Source organism: Lithobates pipiens, unplaced genomic scaffold (genome assembly GCF_037356315.1).
Source record: "Lithobates pipiens isolate NorthernLeopardFrog02 unplaced genomic scaffold, aLitPip1_a1.2 Scaffold_19, whole genome shotgun sequence".
In the NCBI taxonomy this organism is placed as follows: domain Eukaryota; kingdom Metazoa; phylum Chordata; class Amphibia; order Anura; family Ranidae; genus Lithobates; species Lithobates pipiens.
This window is the reverse complement of record NW_027507764.1, coordinates 160284785-160306672: the sequence shown is the minus strand read 5'-3', so window position 1 is coordinate 160306672 and position 21888 is coordinate 160284785. Positions and strand designations below refer to the sequence as shown.

Genomic DNA, 21888 nt, shown 5'->3' with positions numbered 1-21888 from the left:
TGTCACCAGAACGAATATAACCATCACAAGTGTACATGATTGCAGTCACATCAGTACAGTATCATCAGAGCCAGTACAGACAGCAACAGTGTTCCTGATCCCTGCCACACCAGTGCAGTGCTGCCTCTGCCTCATCTGGACATTCCACTGACTATGTTCCTGCGAGACACCACTCCCATCCATTCTTTGCAGACAACTGCGGTCTTGGAACCATAGGAACTCCTATTTTGACCCTTTGTTCAGGCTCCTGTACTTCATGGCCATTGAACATAGCATTCCTGGGTGCAGTCATATGCCAATAGGTTAGACTTGCTTGGCTTATAGGAAAGGGTTATGCTACATTAAGTTTTATTCCCTGACCACTCATACAGAGGTGAGCATTACAGTACACAGTTTTTGATACAATGTTTTTTGATTTTTGTGATACGCAAGGTACCAATTTACACAAACACCACCCCTCATTTAATTTTCTTGGAGCTCCCTTGCCTTTAAGCTCAGAAAATAGGAATATTATTTTTTTTTTTTTGACAGATTCCGCTCCCATTGATTTCAATGGGGGTCAGGTTCAACATCTAAACCCTGCTCAAGCCAAACCCAAGGCAGTTCGGTCAATCCCTAGTCAGCAATTTGAAGCAGAGGGGGATGAAAGGTTTAATAAAAAAGCAGCCTGGTGAGTATTTACTTAAACCCTTTTGACTCCAACCAGCTCCCCTTCATTAACTGGTCTCACAATTCTCTAAAATGATATCAATGACATTGCCATCACGACTCCACTTGAGCCCCACCATCTTTCAGGATTCTTTTTCACTTACAATAAGGGAATTATGATATCTCTATAGCTAGATACTCATTGCATGGAAAATAGGATTTACCTAAAAGAGTGGCTGAAGAGTACAAAAATCCAAAGCCTTGTGTGGGTTATGATCAGTACAATCCATCGTAGCTGTTTCATTAGTGGCTCATCATGGATAATATGTTGACCTTATTGTATAAGACAAAATAACTTGGTATGGTCAAATAGGTAATTTTTTTTGCTCCTTCGAATGAATTCAAACAGTGTTTTAAAATACGAGCAAATAACACATTTAGATTTTGAAACTACTACTGTTACATCTTGATATAAAATTGCATAAGTAGCTCAGTGAATTCCAAATAATTTTCTCAGTCATTGAGATCACAAACCCAATTTAAATAATAATATAAATCCATGAAGCACCACTGAGGTTATAATGATTCTCTACTAAACAATATGGTGATTAATAACAGAAAAAGTCCAAGAAACCAATCTTTTTTCAAGGGAACAAGAATATTCACCAGACTTAAAGCATTACTAAACCCACAACAGTAAAATCAGTCTGTATATGCAGTAAAGCATGCTTATTTTACTCACTGTGGAAACTAAGGGGTTAATCCTCTGCATTGGGTATAAAGGCTGTTTGATCCTGTCTCTCTGATCCTCCTCTTCTTCCACTGTCTCCAAAAAATAACCTGACTTTTACAGAGCCAGGGGACGGGCTGCACATGCTCAGTTTGGTGTGTGTTGCTAGAGATTTTCTTTTTTCTTGGGAGGCTGCATGTGATCAGCACAGGGCCAATCAGCACTGTCCAGCCATGTCAAGACAGAGGATTAGGGGAGAGTGAAAACTACTCCTACAAGCTTTACTAGGAACGGATAGAAGTCACAAGGCTGCTATATACAGCTGATGAGAAAAGGTATTTATCAGTTTATATTTAGATAAAAGTGTGTATAAGGGCTCTCTAAATAACAGACCAAGCAGATATCAGTCTATTTAGAAATAGAAGAATCTTCATGCACTTCCGGCAGCACATGAAGGGAGCAGCAAACTCTGGAAGTAAAAGGAAAAGAAAAAAAGGTGCCTCTAAGTGCACTCCTTGGGACTACCAGAACATCGGACCACCTGCCATATTACAAATATGATATGCTCCTACCCATCCACCCTTTTGTAAGTGTTTTTAACCCTTTTGGGAAATATAAAGTTTTACTTCTGCAATCAGTTTATATTTATTACAATAATTGCATTTCCATGTTCTGTGTACTGTGGGAGACCATATATAAAGAATGCAGGGTCCTGGGATTAGTAACAATTTAACTGTTCCATTTTCCCCTGTACAAACTTATCAAAAGGGCTCCATCCTATGGAATTCCTACAGTTCCATTCATAAGACTCCTTATTCATTGTGAAATTTGACCATGAAGATAACTGTTATAATGCTTTAGCCCCTTTAGTAACAGAAGGTAAAACAAATCTTAACACTCGACCACAATATCGCAACTTTGACATGCGTTAGTAAAATTGTATATATTAACACAACTACAAAGTGTATCCAGGTGGATTGTACCTTGATTTTCTTTTTAGGACAAATTGGGCTTTCAATTGGTTGTAAATGGTAACTGATAGCTCCTGATATTTTTTTTTTTTTCCAAGAAGAAAATTTTTATTGTAAACGAAGCAATCAACTTACAATAGAACAACACTTTTACATTGCAATAATGATAAAATGGTCATGGTGTGATGTAGGAAAGCAATTGACATACAAACATCTTTAGGCTAACATCATAAAAGGAGATGAAGGTTCGAGTCATTAAGGCTAAGTTGGTTTGTTATCCAACCAAATGTAGCAACAAACTACTTACATAGGCAGAACATAATAAGTATAGGCTGGCGCCTTTCAGCTCCTGATATTTTATTATCAAATGATACTGGCTCAAAATAGTAAAAAAATAAAAAATAAAAAATGTTTAGCTATACAGTATATTTCTCCTGCTCTTGGTGATTGTAGCAATACTACATGTGTGTATGTTGTTTGTACCCATAGTAAATAGTGTGCATTATGTTTTTTTTATCCTATCTAAAACACACTGACACTAATTGACACTGATACTAATTTTAAAAATACTTTTTAAAAACATCCTACCCAAAATATACTTACTCTGACGTTTGACCCTGAAACTTTGACCCTAACCTTGACCTTTGATTCTTACCTTGACTATAACACTGTCCCTTAGACCCCTTTAACACTGAGGTGCTTTGCAGGCGCTATAGCGTTAAAAATAGCGCCTGCAAAGTGCCCGGAAACAGCGGCTCCATTCATTCCAGCGTGAAAGCCCTCGGGCTTTCACACTGGAGTGGTGCACTGGCAGGGCGTCAGAAAAAGTCCTGCCAGCAGCTTCTTTGGAGTGCATTAGGAGCATTGAACTCACGCTCCTAAAGCGCCCCTGCCCACTGAAATCCATGGGCAGCGCCGCTGAACCATTGGCAAAGCGCTTTGCAGGCAGTTTTAACACTTTTTCGGCCGCTAGCGGGGGTTAAAAGCGCCCCGCTAGCGGCCGAATAGCCCCGTAAAAAAGACGGTAAAGCGTCGCTAAAAATAGCAGTGTTTTATCGCCGCCGCCCGGACCTAGAATAAACATCGATCTAGCTATTTCTTCTTTATTTTTTACCTTATCTTACTCTCCAGTCAGGTGAGAAAGAAAACACATGGGCAGGCTGCACGGTGACTGATCACTGTGATAGCCAATCAGCAGTTATCATAGCGTTCAGGTGACTGGGAACCGGAAGCCCTGTATTTTATTACAAAGAGTTCAGATTAAGGTAAACTAGTGAAACTTTCCAAGTTTAGCACAACTGCCACATGATACAATGCATTATGTTACTAATTGGCTTCACTAGTTAGCTGAATTTGCTCATTCCACCTTGCTTTAGACTCCTTCCCACATTTCTCAAATCAAATCAGGCAACAATAATACTAAAACTGCATTTCTCCCCAGGCTTCGATCATTCTGGAGCAAAATCTTCAACATGATTTTCAGGGTAACAAGCTGCCAGGTCCCCAGAACCCCAGAAGTTGCGTTGCTAAACACCCATGTTCCTTCACTCCCTAAAAACGTTCAGAAACTGACCCACTTTATCCTTCTAGGAGCCAAAATTGCAATAGCCACTGCATGGAAGCAACCCAGACCCTCTCTCCTCACAGCTAAGAGGAAGATATCCTGGATTATGTCCCAAGAAAAGTTGTCAGGCATCCTGTTGGACACTACACCTAAATTCAGAAAGGTGTGGGATCCATGGGCCAGGTACATGGGTATCTCCCTCCTACCGGGAGTGCCGCCCCCCCTCCCCCCCCCGGGCATCAAGACCTAAACAATAGATGTGACTCTCACCGACTGAGCGGTAGACGATTTAGTCTTCCACCTTTTCCTCCATATTCAGGAGTAGCTTTTCCCTCCCCCATCCCTTTGTCCGCTTTTCTCTCTCCTCTCTCCTTTCTTTATCTCTCTAGATTTCTCTCTCTTTTGATTACCTCAATAGACAGATAAATAACCAGATTATAATACAGACAGAATGCATATTGGGGAGCCCCTCGCTTGTCTCCCCTGTAATACCTTCTCCCTGGGGGATGGGGGGGTCGGGGGGGGCTACACCCCTGCCCTGACACAGCAAGATCCCTATTAGGGGTGTCGGGGGGGTCCCCTGGTATCTCCCCAAGATAGCCTCTAGCTTTGGGCTCCGGATAAGGCGACACCCTATTGTTGCACAACTGGCTTTAATCATCCTTGTGAGGGATGATGTCTGTATTTCAAGTTACTATTGTTTATGATTGCACTACCGTTTGCCTGTAGTATACTTGTTTACTGGCAGCAGGCCTGCTCTGCTGCCAATTGTTTGTTATTGTACCCATGTACTTGCAAGTGCCTTTTCAAAAATAAAAAACCTTTGAAAGTAAAACTGGATTTCTGATTCAAAAAACTAAATTATACTACAATATTGTAAATAATAATAAAAAAAAAACATTTATTGGTTCCCTCCACTGGAGCAAATTGGGCTATGCCTTCACCTGGATCAACAGTGACAGTAGGATTCTGTATATGAAGGTTTTTTATTTATTTCTAATTATTTATTTTATTTTATTTTGTTTTTTAATGGCTGAGGTGGATGAACTTTTTGTTTTGTTTTTTTCAACCAGACTATGTAACTATGTAACATAAAATAAAATACAAGAACTTTACTAAATTTGTCTAAAAGGTTACATAGAGAAGATCTAACCATAAAGAGAAAGGGTGTTGGGTAGGGTTCGCCTTCCTTGAAGGGGTAATAGAGAAGTATAAAGTTGGGAACGTGGTGCAAAAGATATCCAAAACTTTTAAATATCACTGGTTCTAATTTAAAAAGTAACCTAACCTTGTTAAACACATTACCAATACAATACTTGTAGTGTGCTACTGCAAAGTTTCAGCAGATGCTTTGCTCAAAATAGAAATGTGACATAAGTAAACCTTAATCCCAGGTATTAGCAAACTGAAATGTGTCATGCGTGTTACCCAGAAAAAAAAGTTATTTTTTTGCAACAAACATGCTACATTTAAGTGAATCTACATCAAAATGTTAACGTGTATATAAAGGCAAAATTTGTTTTTTTGTTATGGATAGCGTAGTGAAGGGTTAGGCCTATGCCACGTTTTTATTACTAGGTTCCTGTTGGCAGATTCACCTCTCTATTTGTCCTTGGCCTAGTGTCATTGAGACAGAAAGTAATTACAACTGTCTAAGAAGTGCACTCCCATCCCTTTGGGAGATTTCCTTTCACTTCCTGTTGCATCTCCAAGACAAGAAGTGAAGGTGAATCTCCTCAGCAGTGATGGGAAACCCTTATTTTTAAAGTTGTCATGAGGACCAGAGGTGAAACCTTTCAACCACTTAAGCCCTGGACCATTTGGTTGGCCAAAGACCGGAGCACTTTTTGCGATTCGACACTGCGCCGCAGTATATAAATTGTTTCCTCAGTTTAGGCCAATACTTATTCTTCTACATATTTTTGGTAAAAAAAAAATTGCAATAAGCGTTTATTGATTGGTTTGCGCAAAAGTTATAGCATTTACAAAATAGAGGATAGTTTTATGGCATTTTTATTAAGAATTTTTTTTTATTAGTAATGGCAGCGATCAGCAATTTTTATCATGACTGCAACATTATGCCAGAAAGATCGGACACTTTTGGCGCAATTTTGGGACCAATCACATTTATACAGCGATCGGTGCAATTAAAAATGCATTGATTACTGTGTAAATGTGATGGGCAGTGGAGGGGTTAACCATTAGGGGGCGCTGTAGGGGTTAAGTGTGTAATAGGGACTTATTCTAACTGTGGGGGGACTGTGTGTGACACAACACTGATCACCGCTCCCGATTACAGTGAGCTGTGATCAGTGACAGGTAGGCAGAACGGTGAAATACTTGTTTACATTAGCATTTCCCCATTCTTCCTCTCCTTGAGATGATCGCAGGTATCCCTGCGGACATCGAGTGATCCACGATCGCGCGTTTGCAAAGCTCCCGGAAGCACATAAGTGCCCGCAACCCACCTCTTAAAGGGCAACATACAGGTACGTGATTCTGCCTGTACGTGCCCTTCTGCCACAGTATATCTGTGTGAGGTGGTTGGGAAGCTGTTAAATGAGGACAGATGTTCTGTTGAGAACTGTCTAAGCCCTTGTACACACGGTCGGAGAATCCGCCGGAATGTGTCCTATCGGACCGTGTCGTCGGATAATCCGACTGTGTGTGGTATGCATCCGACTGATTCCGTCGGAATATCCGTCTGACCCAATTTTCCAACATGTTGGAAATATTTCCCGACCAACTGGGCCGATCGAACATACTCCGATCATGTGTAGAGAATTTTGATCAGACCAAGTGCCACGCATGCTCAGATCAAATTCCTACATCAAAGCTATTGGCTACTAGCCTGAATGTAGTCCCATCGTAACGAAATTACGTCATCACGTTCTGAAAGATTGGATTTTTTCGCCAACTTTGTCCGACCGTGTGAATGCAACAGTTTCGGACAAGATCCGACGGACAAAATTCGACGGGCAAAATCCGACGGATTTGGTTGTGGAAATCTCCGACCGTGTGTACAGGGGCTTAGAAGTGCACACCTCTCACTTTGGGGAGATTTCCTTTCACTTCTTGTTGCATTTCCAAGACAGGAAGTGAAGAAAAATTTCCCCAGAAGGACACAGGCAGAAAAAAAATAAAAACTGGCAGTGGAATTAATCTTTCCCTATTGTCTATTTAAAACAAATAAATAGGGAAAAAAAATGTGTTTGCTTTACATACACTTTAATCAGTTATAGAGGTAACTATATATTCATGTAAACTCCTATTTTCTGAGTTCAATTTTAAGTTCTAAATATACTCTGTTGTAAACATTGAGGATGATTTGCTCCACAGTTCCCGCTGCTACAGAGATTGAGGGGGCTTGTTTTAAAGCTTAGCCACAGGTTGGAGTCTAACATATACAAAGTCTAATAATATGACTTGATTAAGACTTTGATATGAATATAATGTAGATCAGATATATTACATTAAAGCTATGCAAATGATCAATGCTAATGTATGTGTTGTACTGTCATTACTTGCAATGTATTTTTCTTTTTAGCATAAACTTTATAATAAATCAGGGAAGGGGGTGTCTTTTTGCTCTGCTCTTTGATCTGACCTGTGTGCTTTGTAATGCTTTAACATTTGCTTTAACTTTTTGATGCTTTAGTATAGTAAATCAAATATGCGTCATTAGAGACCCAGTAAACAGACAGAACAAAGCTCTAAGTAAAATCTGACTTTTAGCTTTAGGGAATGAGTTGCTTAGTGTACTTTGTATTTGTATGGATTCACTTTTTTGTTCTTGGTTCATTCAAAATGAATAATTAATCTGTATTTTTTTTTTTATCTTCAAAAAGAATATTGCACACATGGTATGAGAAATGGTCTATTGTCCCAGTAAAATAAAGACTTAAATGTAATCCCATGACAATTTTTAACCAATACTGCCTTAGAATGTTCTCTGGATCAAAAATGAACATCCCTTTGGGTGTAGGCTAAAATTGACATTTCTTGATCTATTTTGGGAAATATGTCCCCCTGGGCTAAAAAATGCCATACAAGTTTGTAATAACAATTACTTGTGCCAAGAGCAATGGCAATAATGTTTTTTTTTCCCTTTTAATTATTATTATTGTTTGACAAAATAAAGAGGAAAGATGATGTTCAAAGTATAGTAATTGATACAAACCAACAACCCAATTGGTTTCTAATATATAGGCTACTTAGCACATGGCTCTGAACTGAGGGCAAGGTTGTAATACTTTAGATAGCACTGAGAAGTCTATTATGTGCCCCTTACTAATCCTTGTATTTAATAGATGTTTAACCTGGTAATACCTAGTAATAAATCAAATTCAAAGAGGACTGTTGAATAAGGTAATCTAGATAGATAGATAGATAGATAGATAGATAGATAGATAGATAGATAGATAGATAGATAGATAGATAGAGATTGATCTATATATAATATATATATTAGAGCTGCACAATTAATCGTCAAGAATCGTTATCACGATCTTGACTAAAGTGTTTTACAATTCTTTCTATGCAAAGAATTCTCTCTGCTCTTCTGAAGCCACAGCCCTCAAAAGAAAGGAAGAGAAAAACTGGGCAGTCTGCCAAGAATCACAACATTCTTTATCAGTTGAACTTAAGTATAAACATTGTAACAATTTTTCAATGGAAAAGACTTTGTGTGTAAGTGAAAACAGTTTAACCACTTAAACACTAAACCCTTTTCTGACATTTGTTGGTTTTTGCTAGAAAATTACTTAGAACTCCCAAACATTATATATATATATATATATATATATATATATATATATATATATATAAATATATATATATATATATATATATATATATATATATATATATATATATATATATATATATATATTTTTTTTTAGACACCCTAGAGAATAAAATGGTGATTATTGCAATAGTTTATGTCATACTGTATTTGCGTAGAAGTCTTTCAAATGCAATTTATTTTGAAAGAATTACTTTAATGAATAATAAAAAAAAAAAAAATAACCAGAAAAGTTAGCCCATTTTTTTAAAATATTTTTTGTATAATGTGAAAGATTTTACATCTCGGAAATCGTGAGAGAATCGTGATCTTTTTATTCTAAGCGAAAAAATTGTGATTCTCATTTTGGCCAGAATCGTGCAGCTCTAATATAGATAGATAGATAGATAGATATATCTATATAAAGATAGATAGATAGATAGATCTATAGATAGATAGATAGATAGATAGATCTATCTATAGATAGATCTATAGATATATATTTATATATATAGACATATATATATATATATATATATCTATATATATATATATCTATATATATATATATATATATATATATATATATATATATATAGATATATATATATATATATATAGATATATATAGATATATAGATATATATCACACAACAACTCTGTCATTTTGTTTTTTACTATAGTGGAACAGGTAAAGTGATAAAGCATGTCAGCCAACAAGAAGCCATACTTCCATACTTCAGTAGCATAGCATTGCCAGACAAATGATTTTTAATGGTGCACACGGCTACTTGTACTAATGACAATAAATATGTTTGTTTAGCATAGATAGGTTACTATATAGGTGACAGAATATAAAACATGTAACATGCACAAATTATTAACAAACAAAAAAATGCAACATCGCCATTTCATGTAACATAGTCTGAAGAAATTAATATGATTAGAGGCTTCATTCTTTCATTTCCAATCAAAACTAATGTAATTGACTCTTTCCTTCCCCCCACCCTGCTTTTTGCTTGTCTAAGCTACCCTGTCATAAATCCTAAGATATACTGTATACAGTCTGACTGCACAGCACCCAGTATAATAAACAGCACTTATCATACTGTTTGCAGGCAGTTCAATCCAACATGACTGTGGAATAATTAGAATGTATTGTGGTTACATTACAAAGGGTGTGCACGCAGTTCTGGGAGGAATCCACAGGCTGCAAATATCTACATTGCATGCTCTCCTCTATCTATTGCTGCCTGCTGCTTCTAACAAACTCTGCTTATTTTATTGATACCGCCACTGTGGTGTGAAGACATCCACAGCATATGTAATAACATAGGAGAAAATTCTCAAGCACAAGGACTGGACAGGGGGCACAGTGCCCAGGCTTGGCTCCTGTCTCAGGGATCACCAGCTGTATTCATAAATAACCTCATTATATCCCTCTCCTTATAAACAGCATGCTCCATGTACTCTGTGATTCCATGGTAAACTGATCTGGACTGACAAACAACAATGGAACTAGGTTACATATACATTGGATGTTACGTGTTTGGTTTTCAGAGCAAACAGATTTTTATGAATGTGTATAGGTTATTCTACTATAGTCACATGACCATCATGAACGCATATTGCATAGAACTCTCAAACACAGATAGGAAAAGAATTAGTCAAGTAGACATGATAGATAGATAGACAGATAAACTGAACAATAAAATACTCAGTTCCAGCATTTCCCAGACTTCTAGAACAAAACAGTACTCTCATTCACTGGCATTCCTGACTTGAATCAATAATTCTGCTACAATAGAGAATTAAAGGGGCAAAGAGTTTAAACAAACCCCAGGCTGCACGGCGTGCCCCTGGCCCACTCTGTAGTTGTTTCTTGGTAAATAAGTTATACCATGCCCAAAATCATACAACCAAAGGCTCTCATGTTCAAAACTGAAAGCAAACATGCCAAGTAAAGGTATTTTTGAAGAGCCAACACAAAAGAAAGGAGCCTCATTCTAGCTAGAGGACCAGAATGATAAAAAGCCTATATCAATTTCTAGCCATTAAATTATACAGGGGACATTTAATAGTAGGGTTAATGAGCAGGTCATTGTGATTTATCAACACTCTGGAATAAAAATCAAACAAATTCTTAGAAGCCTAAACAGATGGTGACTTTATCCGAGTATCGAAGACAAAGTGATCAGAAAAATATTGGGATTTTTTTTTTTTGGGGGGGGGGGGGGGGGGGGGAGTAAACTATGATGTCATTTTAAGCATGGTTATTGTAATCAATCAACACTCAGCTGTTGAAAATTCTGGAAATAAATGAATTCCTAGAAGAAAACCCAGATAGCCAAAACACAGTGTTCAAAAAAAGTAAAATAGGGCTCCTTCTGTTTGGGGGGTGGGGGGGGGGATAAACTATGATCTCATTTTAAGCATGGTTATTATGATCTATCAACACTCAGCTATTGAAAACTCTGGAATAAAATGAATTTCTAGAAGCAAATACAGATAGCCAATACAAAGTGATTATAAAAGTAAAATAGGGCTCATTTTGTTTGGGGGTTGGTGGGGGGGATAAACTATGATCTAATTTTTAAGCATGGTTATGGTTATTTATCATCATCATTCAGCTGCTGAAAACTCTGGAAATAAATAAATTTATATAGAAGGATATACAGATAGCCAAGACAATGTGATCAAAAAAGTAAACCAGGGCTCATTTTTTTTATGGGGGGGGGGGGGGGGTAAACTATGATCTAATTTTTAAGAATAGTTATGGTTTATGGTTATTTATCATCACTCAGCTGCTGAAAACACTTGAATAAAATGAATTTACAGAAGCAAATATGAATAGCCAAGACAATGTGATCAAAAAAGTAAACCAGGGCTCTTTTTTTTGGGGGGGGGGGGGGTAAATGATGATCTCATTTTTAAGCATGGTTATGGTTATTTATCATCACTTGGCTACTGAAAACTCTTGAATAAAATGAATTCTCAGAAGCAAATGTGAATAACCAAGACAAAGTGATCATAGAAGTAAAATAGGGCTCATTCTGTTTGGAGGGGATAAGCGATGATCTCATTTTTAAGCATGGTTATGGTTATTTATCATCATCATTCAACTGATGAAAACTCTGGAATAAAATACCTTTCTATAGAAGACTATACAGATAGCCAAGACAATGTGATAAAAAAAGTAAACCAGGGCTCATTTTGGTTGAGGGGGGGGTAACCTATGATCTCATCACTTGGTTGCTGAAAACTCTTGAATAAACTAAATTCACAGAAGCGTATATGAATAACCAAGACAAAGTGACCATAAAAGTAAAATAGGGCTCATCATTTTGTTTGGGGGGGAGGGGGGGGATAAACTATGATCTCATTCTAAGTAGAGTTTACCTCCAGAAAAGGAAAACAGTTGGGTCCATTTCTAGTCTATGAAAGAGATCAAGGAAGACCTTCTCCATCAACATTATCAGGAATCCTCTACATTCACAATAAAAGAGAGGTCATGTCCATCAGTAAATCTGGGGCTTATACCCTGGAATAACACCTATGACAACCAGCAGGGATATTATGCAGTCTCATTCCCAACATCTTATTATAATAGAAGAGAAGACACAGAAGAAGGTTCATCATAGAACTGGTTTGATTGATTGATTGATTGATTACAGGGTCCAGGTTCAGATACAGAAACCATGTTCCTTCTTATAGGTGACCTAAAATAAAAGTGATCCTAAGCAATTCCTCCGCAGGAATAATGGAAATTGATCACCTCTAAACAGAAGCAATAGGGATCATCAGCCTGATTTTAGAGCAGCAATGCCAACCTTAGAAGCACTTTTTTTCCGTGGTGGCGATGGGCACAGGACAGAACTCCTCCATCAAAGTTGATGGTAGTTGAATAGCGATGGAAGGCTCTCTATAGTGACAGCGATCAGTCATCCTCCAGCATCAGCACCACCAACACGCAGCATCGGAGGGGGAAGAGCTGGAAGGCAACAAGCATCTGAAGCGCAACAGGCGTCATTAGAAGAACTGGAAGATCTCTTACCTGGAGGAACTACCTGACGCCGCTGGAAGGGGAGGATGACAGCGACAACATGCTGCTTGTGGTCTCCTAGATCTCCGACGTGTTGTGACAGATCGCAGGCGATGACCCGAGCTGTCACTGCTCTCCATCCATCCTGAGGATCGCAGGCTTCTCCCAGCAGCCAGTGCCCCTCCTGCTGCAGCCCAAGGGAGGAGAGACACTGGTGAGTGTGTGTATGTGTATGTGTGTGTGTGTGTGGACTAGGCAGACAATGAACAAGCTGATCACACACAGACACACACACACACCCAGCACACACACACACCCAGCACAGTCACACTGTGGATCTGCTCAGCAACATTCAGCACTGTGAATGGGTTGGGTGCTGCTGATGTGGGTGGGTGTGATGGTGACTCTATACCAGTGTCATCTCTCTGGAGGCTTTCTGATTTTCAGGCATGACCCTCTTTCCAGCTAATCATCTCTTAGAAGCCATCAGAACCTTCTTCTCTATAGCAATCCCCCCCCCCCTTTTTTTTTCTTCTTTTCTCTTTCCCTCTCCCTCTCTGCTTTTGCCTGGCTGCTTTCTTACCAGTCACATCGCAGGAACCTGTCTGGCATAAATAATTCCTCCAGGTTGCAAAACAGCATTGCTAAATTGTGCAATAGTTTCATGGAAGGCAGGGAGAGCGAAATCATCTACCTTCAGGGTGTAGAATGGACTGTTTTAACCACTTAATAATAAATGCACCCATTTGCAAAAAAAGACATATGTGCATTTATTTATTTTTTTAGGTTTTTTTTTTTGCTCTGTTCCCCCAAATGCCAGGGCCCATAATTGGATGGCATTCAATCCCCTCCAAAAGCCTCTGTCCCGGGTGAGTCTGTCACAGCACCCATTTGCAAAAAAGACATATGTGCATTTATTTGTTTTTTTTTTGTTTGTTTTTTTGTTTTGCATCAGAGCTTGAAAAGCATCACAACAGCGTTTTGTGTGATGCGCAGGCTGCTGCAGGCTATTCCTCCACCCCCAGGTCTGCACAGAGGTATGGATCTTTAGTTAGATAGCTGGAGCAAAAAGAAAATGATCTACAAGTCCTGGGGATGTCTTTACAATTGTGTTCCATTGGGAACTCAGGAAACTGGAGCATAGACAACCTGGAGCAGCAGCTGTGCATGACCGCCAGTCAGCTTCCATCTTCCACTTTCAAATTCTGAAGCTAAGGGCTAGGACAAGTGGTGGCCAGGAGGGGTAGCTACCACGGGCACTGTAGTATTATGTGAGATGCGTGGGGGGGTTGACAGAAAGAAAATTGGGGAGGAAGGGACTTGTCTAGGGCGAGGGAATTGGGGGGGCAGGGGGCAAAAATTGTTTTAGGAGGGGAAATGGGGGCGGGGGGGTTTGAAAGATGATGTGTGTGGATTTTTGTTGCTAGGAAGGAGGACTTGGGGTGTTTAGAAGAGGTAATGTGGTATAAGGGGGAGGGGATTTGTGCTAAGAGGGGACATCTTTTTTTATTGGGGGGGGGGGGTGTGCTGGGAGGACTTGGGGAGAGAGAGGTTTTGAGCTGGGATGGGCAATGGGATTTCAGCAGGGGCAGATTTGACCTGGGAGGAGGGGGAATTTATGCTTAAGGGGGTTAAAGTGGTTGTATACCCCCAATATTTTTTTCTACACCTGTAAGGCAAAAGGCATAATGAGCTAGTATGCACCACATACTAGCTCATTATAAAATACTTACCTTAGAACGAGGCATTGGTAACTCACCTGACATGTTGCCTCGACGATTCTTCCAGGTATCTGGGCATGCTCACGGGAGACTTCTTTCCGGGAAAGTCCGGCATCTGCCGGGCTTTCAGCCGAGAATTGCAGGGGGAATAAATATCTCCTAAATCTTTTCCCTGGTTGCATACAAACTGGCAGATTAACTTTGCCCAGTTTGTGTGTGTCCAAAACTCTGCAGAAATGCAGAACCTAGATGCACACTATCTGAGTACAGTGTCGGTCAGAGGCGTTACTCGCATGTAGCCACTCAGATAAGCATTTATATGCAAAACTTTTTTTTTCTTGTTTAAAAAGAACAAACATGTTATTTACCTGCTCTGTGCAGTGGTTTTGCACAGAGCAGCCCTGATCCTCCCCTCCCTCCTGCCAAGTGCCCCCAAGCAGCTTGCTATTGGGGCACCTGAGCTGAGCCGCTGCTCTATGTGTCCATTCAGACAAACCCCTGCCCCCTCTCTCTCCTCATTGGCTCACTGACTTTGATTGACAGCAGCAGGAGCCAATGACCCCCTGCTGCTGTCTCAGCCAATGAGGGAGAGTCCCCGGACAGTGGAGGCTCTCATGCAACATCGTTGGATCGAGATGGAGCTCAGTTAAGTATTAGGGGGGCTGAGCTGGGCTGCTGCACACAAAATATATTTTTTTAATCTTAATGCATAGAACTTAATGCATCCTTTAGAACCACTTTAATTGAACATGAGGCTGATTGGCTATCATGCACAGCTGCACCAGATTTTGCACTCTTGAGTTTTAGTAAATCAACCCCAGTGTGTGCATGCAACATTTACAATAGAATTCTGTCAGCAGCCACTTCTGGCTGCTAAACTGCCTTGTAAATGTAGCCTTAGGCCCCTCTTACACTGGGGCGGTGCGGGCGTCGGCGGTAAAGCGGCGCTATTTTTAGCGCCGCTTTACCATCGTTTTAGCGATGGTATTCGACTGCTAGCGGGGCGGTTTTAACCCCCGCTAATGGCCGAAAAAGGGTTAAAACCGCCCGCAAATCGCCGCTGCAGCGGTATAGCCAGAGCTGCCCCATTGATTTCAATGGGTCGGAGCGGTGAAGGAGCGGTGAATACACCACTCCTTCACCACTCCAAAGCGCCGCTGCAGCGGTATAGCCACACTGCCCCATTGATTTCAATGGGCAGGAGAGGTTTAGGAGCGGTGAATACACCTCTCCTTCACCGCTCCAAAGATGCTGCTAGCAGGACTTTTTTTACCGTCCTGCCAGCGCACCGCTCCAGTGTGAAAGTATTTTTCCAGGTGCTATACAGGCGCTATTTTTAGCACTGTAGCGCCTGAAAAACGCCTCAGTGTGAAAGAAGCCTTACTGAACAAGCTGAAGACAAGCTGATTGGTTGACATGCATAGCTGCTATAGATTCTGTGAGCCCCTCTGCCAAGATGGCAGATGGGACATGTCATTTTTTTTGTATTATTCATAGAGCCTGTGAATGGATCAAGAATGAATATGTGATTGGATGACATAGCTATGTGGGCGGAACTATTTACATCAAAATCAAATTAAGGAATCTACAGAATGCTGCAAGGAAAAGCGTTCTGCAATTCAGGAAAAAGGGGATCAGTTTGAGGGTGGGAAGCTGTGAAATGGTACCATGCTCCATGTTACACCCTAAAAATGGGTATAACATAAAGCATGATAAAAAGATGGAATCAGCTTTTGAGAGGAATAATAAAGAAATTATTAATTTGCAGTGAGAAATTAGCTTGTTAAGGGCACTGTATATGAACATTTGAAATTAGGGACATTTTTTTTATGAAGACTTTGCTTGACTGTTCATATATTGCTTGAAATGATATGTATTCCTGTTATTAAAGAAAGCTCGTAGGTTCTTTGGGAATATGTGTTATGATGAATAAGCACAGCAGTGACAGGGCTTCAAACTTATGGGCCCCTATAGAAATGTTGACCTATGGTCTGTCTATTTTATTAGGCATCCCTCTTAAAGGACCTATGCAACATCACCAAAGTCTATTTTACACAGTTTTAAGATCAGTTAAATAAGAACTCTCATGAACATTTTAAACTTGTATTTATTTTCTCGGGGGATCAAGTGCAAATAGCACGTGGTTCCGTTCTAATAGGCAGCAATGCTGCAGATTAAAAGCACCTCTTTATGTTAATGTTGACTGCAGATCCAACTCAGTCTAAAGCCCAATTTATGGGGGTCCATGTAGGGGGAGGTACAGCAAGCACTGAGCACCCACCCGTCTCTGATCTGATAAAAATTCCTCTCTCCTACCACTACAATCCCACCCATTGAAAAGTCACCTCCAGCACAAATTTCCTGCTCCCTGAATTGTACACACTGGGCCTTGGCAAGTCGTTGCTGGTAAGTCCCCACAGTTCACTATCTGCTGGTGAGTTTCCTCATCACCAGTGGTAGCACCTCTACAGCACCAGCTGGGCTGTCTTTACCGCAGGGCAAATGGGGCAGCTGCCCAGGGCCCTGGCACTGTTTGGGGCCCAAAGCAGAGCTGCCCGTTAAGCCCACATGCTGCCCGCAAATCGGCACATTGGCGCTGAAAATCCCCACACACACACAGTCTGTCACTGTCATCACTGCGCACAGTGCAGCAGTGCCAGTGCTGCATTTTCTTGATGAAGGAGTGGGCCATGGGTGGGTGGGGCCTTGAGCTCCACTGACACTCTGGCCTCGCCTCTTGCTATGTATACACAGTCACTGCTGCCTGCCTGTACCTGATTGGAGGAGCGGAGGCGTCAGTAGGAGGAGTCAGACCGTGGCGTGGAGTGCTGCCTGGTGTCTGGTCAAGTGAAACTAGCAGTGTGGTGAATTGATCGGAGCTGAGCTTGCCAGGACAAGGTAGATCTTCTTTCTCCTCCCCTGGCTCCCACTCCCCATGCTATGTGTAAAATAGTAGAAAGTTTAACCACTTCAGCTCCGGACCAATAAACACCTTAAGGACCAGAGATCTTTTTGCAATTTCGCACTGCGCTGCTTTAACTGGTAATTGCGCGGTCATGCAATATTGCACCCAAACGAAATTTGCGTCCTTTTCTTCCCACAAATAGAGCTTTCTTTTGATGGTATTTGATTGCCTCTGCGATTTTTTTTTTTTGCGATATAAATGGAAAAAGAGCGAAAATTTTGAAAAAAAAAGATATTTTCTTCTTTTTGTTATAAGAAAAATCGAATAAACTAAATTTTAGTCATACATTGAGGGCAAAATTTATTTAGCCACATGTCTTTAGTAAAAAAAATGTCAATAAGCGTATATTTTTTGGTTTGCGCAAAAGTTATAGCGTCTACAAACTAGAGTACATTTTCTGGAATTTACACAGCTTTTAATTTATGACTGCCGATCTCATTTCTTGAGGTGCTAAAATGGCAGGGCAGTACAAATCCCCCCCAAATGACCCCATTTTGGAAAGTAGACACCCCAAGGAAATTGCTGATGGGTATGTTGAGCCCATTGAATATTTATTTTTTTTGTCCTAAGGGATTGAATAATGACAAAAAAAAAAAAAAAAAAATTTTTTTACAAAAAGTTGTCACTAAATGATATATTGCTCACACATGCCATGGTTATATGTGGAATTGCACCCCAAAATATATTCCGCTTCTTCTCCCGAGTATGGGGATACCACGTGTGTGGGACTTTTTGGGAGTCTAGTCGCGCACGGCACCCCGAAAACCAATCACCACCTTCAGGATTTCTAAGGGTGCAAATTTTTGATTTAACTCCTCACTACCTATCACAGTTTCGAAGGCCATAAAATGCCAAAATAGCACGAAACCCCCCAAAATGACCCCATTTTGGAAAGTAGACACCCCAAGCTATTTACTGAGAGGCATGTTGAGTCCATGGAATATTTTATATTTTGCCACAAGTTGCGGGAATATTACAAACTTTTTTTTTTTTGCACCAAGTTGTCACTAAATGATATATTGCTCACACATGCTATGGGCATATGTGAAATGACACCCCAAAATACATTCTGCTGCTTCTCCCGAGTACGGGGATACCACATGTGTGGGACTTTTTGGGAGTCTAGTCGCGCACGGCACCCCGAAAACCAATCACCACCTTCAGGATTTCTAAGGGTGCAAATTTTTGATTTAACTCCTCACTACCTATCACAGTTTCGAAGGCCATAAAATGCCAAAATAGCACAAAACCCCCCAAATGACCCCATTTTGGAAAGTAGACACCCCAAGCTATTTACTGAGAGGCATGTTGAGTCCATGGAATATTTTATATTTTGCCAAAAGTTGCGGGAATATTACAAACTTTTTTTTTTTTTGCACAAAGTTGTCACTAAATGATATATTGCTCACACATGCTATGTGCAGAAGTCAAATTACACCCCAAAATAAATTCTGCTGCTTCTCCCGAGTACGGGGATACCACATGTGGGGGACTTTTTGGGAGCCTAGCCACGTACGGGACCCCGAAAACCAAGCACTGCCTTCCGGATTTGAATATAAAATGCTATAAAAAACAAACTAACCAGAGTCACCCGTAACACTTATACGGTGATCAGTGGTGAAAGGGTTAACTAGGGGCAATCAGGGGGTTCAAATTTTTATTAGGTAGTATATGGGGGTCCCTGGCGCTATATAAAAACCTGACGGGGAACCTAAATAACTAACTGGCTAACCAGCGTCACCAGTGACACTTATACTGTGATCGCTGGTGAAAGGGGGTGAAAGGGTTAACTAGCAGCAATCAGGGGGTTAAAACCATTATTGGGTAGTATATCGGGGTACCTAGCGCTATAAAAACCTGGCGGTGAACCTAAAAAAATAACTAGCTACCTAGCGACACTAGCGACACTGATGCAGCGTTAAGAAAAATTATCGCTTAGTGACACTGGCAAAAGGGGGTGAAAGGGTTAACTAGCGGAAATCAGGGGGTTAAAACCATTATTGGGTAGTATATCGGGGTACCTAGCGCTATAAAAACCTGGCGGTGAACCTAAAAAAATAACTAGCTACCTAGCGACTGTAGCGACACTAATGCAGCGATCAGAAAAACGATCGCTTAGTGACACTGGCAAAAGGGGGTGAAAGGGTTAACTAGCGGCAATCAGGGGGTTAAAACCATTATTGGGTAGTATATCGGGGTACCTAGCGATATAAAAACCTGGCGGTGAACCTAAAAAAATAACTAGCTACCTAGCGACACATGCAGCGATCAGAAAAATGATCGCTTAGTGACACTGGCAAAAGGGGGTGAAAGGGTTAACTAGCGGCAATCAGGGGGTTAAAAACATTATTGGGTAGTATATCGGGGTACCTAGCGCTATAAAAACCTGGCGGTGAACCTAAAAAAATAACTAGCTACCTAGCGACTGTAGCGACACTAATGCAGCGATCAGAAAAACGATCGCTTAGTGACACTGGCAAAAGGGGGTGAAAGGGTTAACTAGCGGCAATCAGGGGGTTAAAAACATTATTGGGTAGTATATCGGGGTACCTAGCGCTATAAAAACCTGGCGGTGAACCTAAAAAAATAACTAGCTACCTAGCGACACTAGCGACATATGCAGCGATCAGAAAAATGATCGCTTAGTGACACTGGCAAAAGGGGGTGAAAGGGTTAACTCTAGGGGCAATCAGGGGGTTAAATCTTTATTGGGGGGTGATAGGGGGCTACCCTGGACCTAACACTAACTGTCCTGACAGTTTTTACTGTCACAACTGACACTGAATGCATTGATCAGTAAAGAAATGATCAATGCAATCAGTGACACTGTGACTGGGGGGGGAGGGGGGCGGGGGGGGGGATCGGGGGGCGATCGGGGGGGGGATCGGGGGGGGTTTGTGTGCCTGTGTGTACCTACATGTCAGTGTAGTGTTGGTGCACACTTACTTTTACTGTTCTCCTCGTAGTCCGGTCAAAAAGACCGCCCCGAGGAGAATGACATCACTTCCTCCTTCCTGTGTAAACAATACACAGGGGAGGAAGCTTCTCATTGGCCAGGAGCGATCCAGAGGGGGTGGCCGAAAACCAACGGCCATCCCCTCATCACGGAGCGCTCCTGGACCGAATCGGACCGCCGTAACCAGCAGGAGGGGGTCCGATCGGACCCCCCACCCGCTGGAAGGCAATCACGTAGATGTACGTGATTATGCCTGCCTGTGCCATTGTGCTGACGTACAATGGCAATACGGCGGTCCTCAAGTGGTTAAAAATGCTTACCTGCATTCCAGGCTGAGTGAGGCTATGGCTGTATTTTTTATTACAGAGCACACAGCAAAATTTACAACACATGGCATTACTGTCTGTGTTTAACTGCTTGATCGGTGTATTTTGGGCCTGGCTGGTTCACGCGTTCAAGTGTTTTGGCAGGCACAGCAGCCCATTCATTTGAATGGGCTGCCATGCCTGCGTTTCCTGCAAAAAAAAATGTGCATGCATCATGTAATAGGCTGCGCACACTTATGCCCATCAAGCAATGAAATACAGCACTGTCTGTCCATTCCTCTTTTGCACCATATGACTTACCTGCAGTTCCTGCACCAGCAAATTTGCTGCATTTTTAGATGTTTAGGCCACGCTTTTAAAAACACAAGTGTGTTTGTGTGTGCAGGAGCTGCAGGTAAGTCGCATGGTGCAAAAGCAGAATGGATTTCAAGGCCACTGCATTTTTTAAAATGCTGCATGCACCTTTTTTTCTGCAGGAAACGCAGGCATGGCAGCCCATTCAAATGAATGGGCTGCTGTGCCTGCACAACTGTGGGCCGCCAAAACACATACATGTGAATGTGTGATGTGACAATGGCTGCAATGTAATTGGGGTGCTGTGATATGTAAAGTGGCACTGTGACATGAAGGGGACTCTAATGTAATGGGGGCACTGTGATGTGTAAAGGGGCACTATAATGTGGATATGTCTGCAATGTAAAGGAGTGCTGTTTTTTTTAGATAATTCTCTGTGTCTGTTTTTTCAGATGTTGAGGTGAAGAGCAAAGTTGCATTGGGGGGGGCCCAAAAAATATATTTGCCCAGGGCCCAAACCATATTAAAGGCGGCCCTCAGCACCAGCACCATATACTTTCAGGATGGGGAGGAATCGGCCTGTGCAGATAGAGGAAGGGGGGTTTTGGAGAGGTGACATGTGCCAGCTGATGCCATTATCACCAACACATTCATGTGACAGGTCATGTCCTGAGCTGCATTTACTGGTGGCTGCCAGCAGAGGGTTGTCCAGTCACAATCCAGTTCAGTATAGTAATGTCACAAAGTTCCATTGGTGTACACTGTTAGGCTGGTTCTTGCCACAATTTCTGCATTCTAGATGCCTTTTTTGCATATAAATTTACAGACATGTTGGATGCAACTTGGGTTTTCTGTGTGTTTTGTTTGGCGCTAGAAAAATCTCAAGAT

General features: G+C 41.1%; 1 protein-coding gene across 3 annotated transcripts in view; it reads right to left on the bottom strand.

Annotated features, from left to right (window-relative positions):
* Positions 1-13129, bottom strand: part of LRRC3B (leucine rich repeat containing 3B) — a 299515-nt gene extending 286386 nt beyond the window's left edge. For all 3 annotated transcript variants that reach the window (XM_077491436.1, XM_077491435.1, XM_077491434.1), the window contains exon 1: positions 12751-13129. The gene's annotated coding sequence lies outside the window, so the exon portion shown is untranslated. The remainder of the gene's footprint in view (positions 1-12750) is intronic.
* Positions 13130-21888: the final 8759 nt, after the last annotated feature.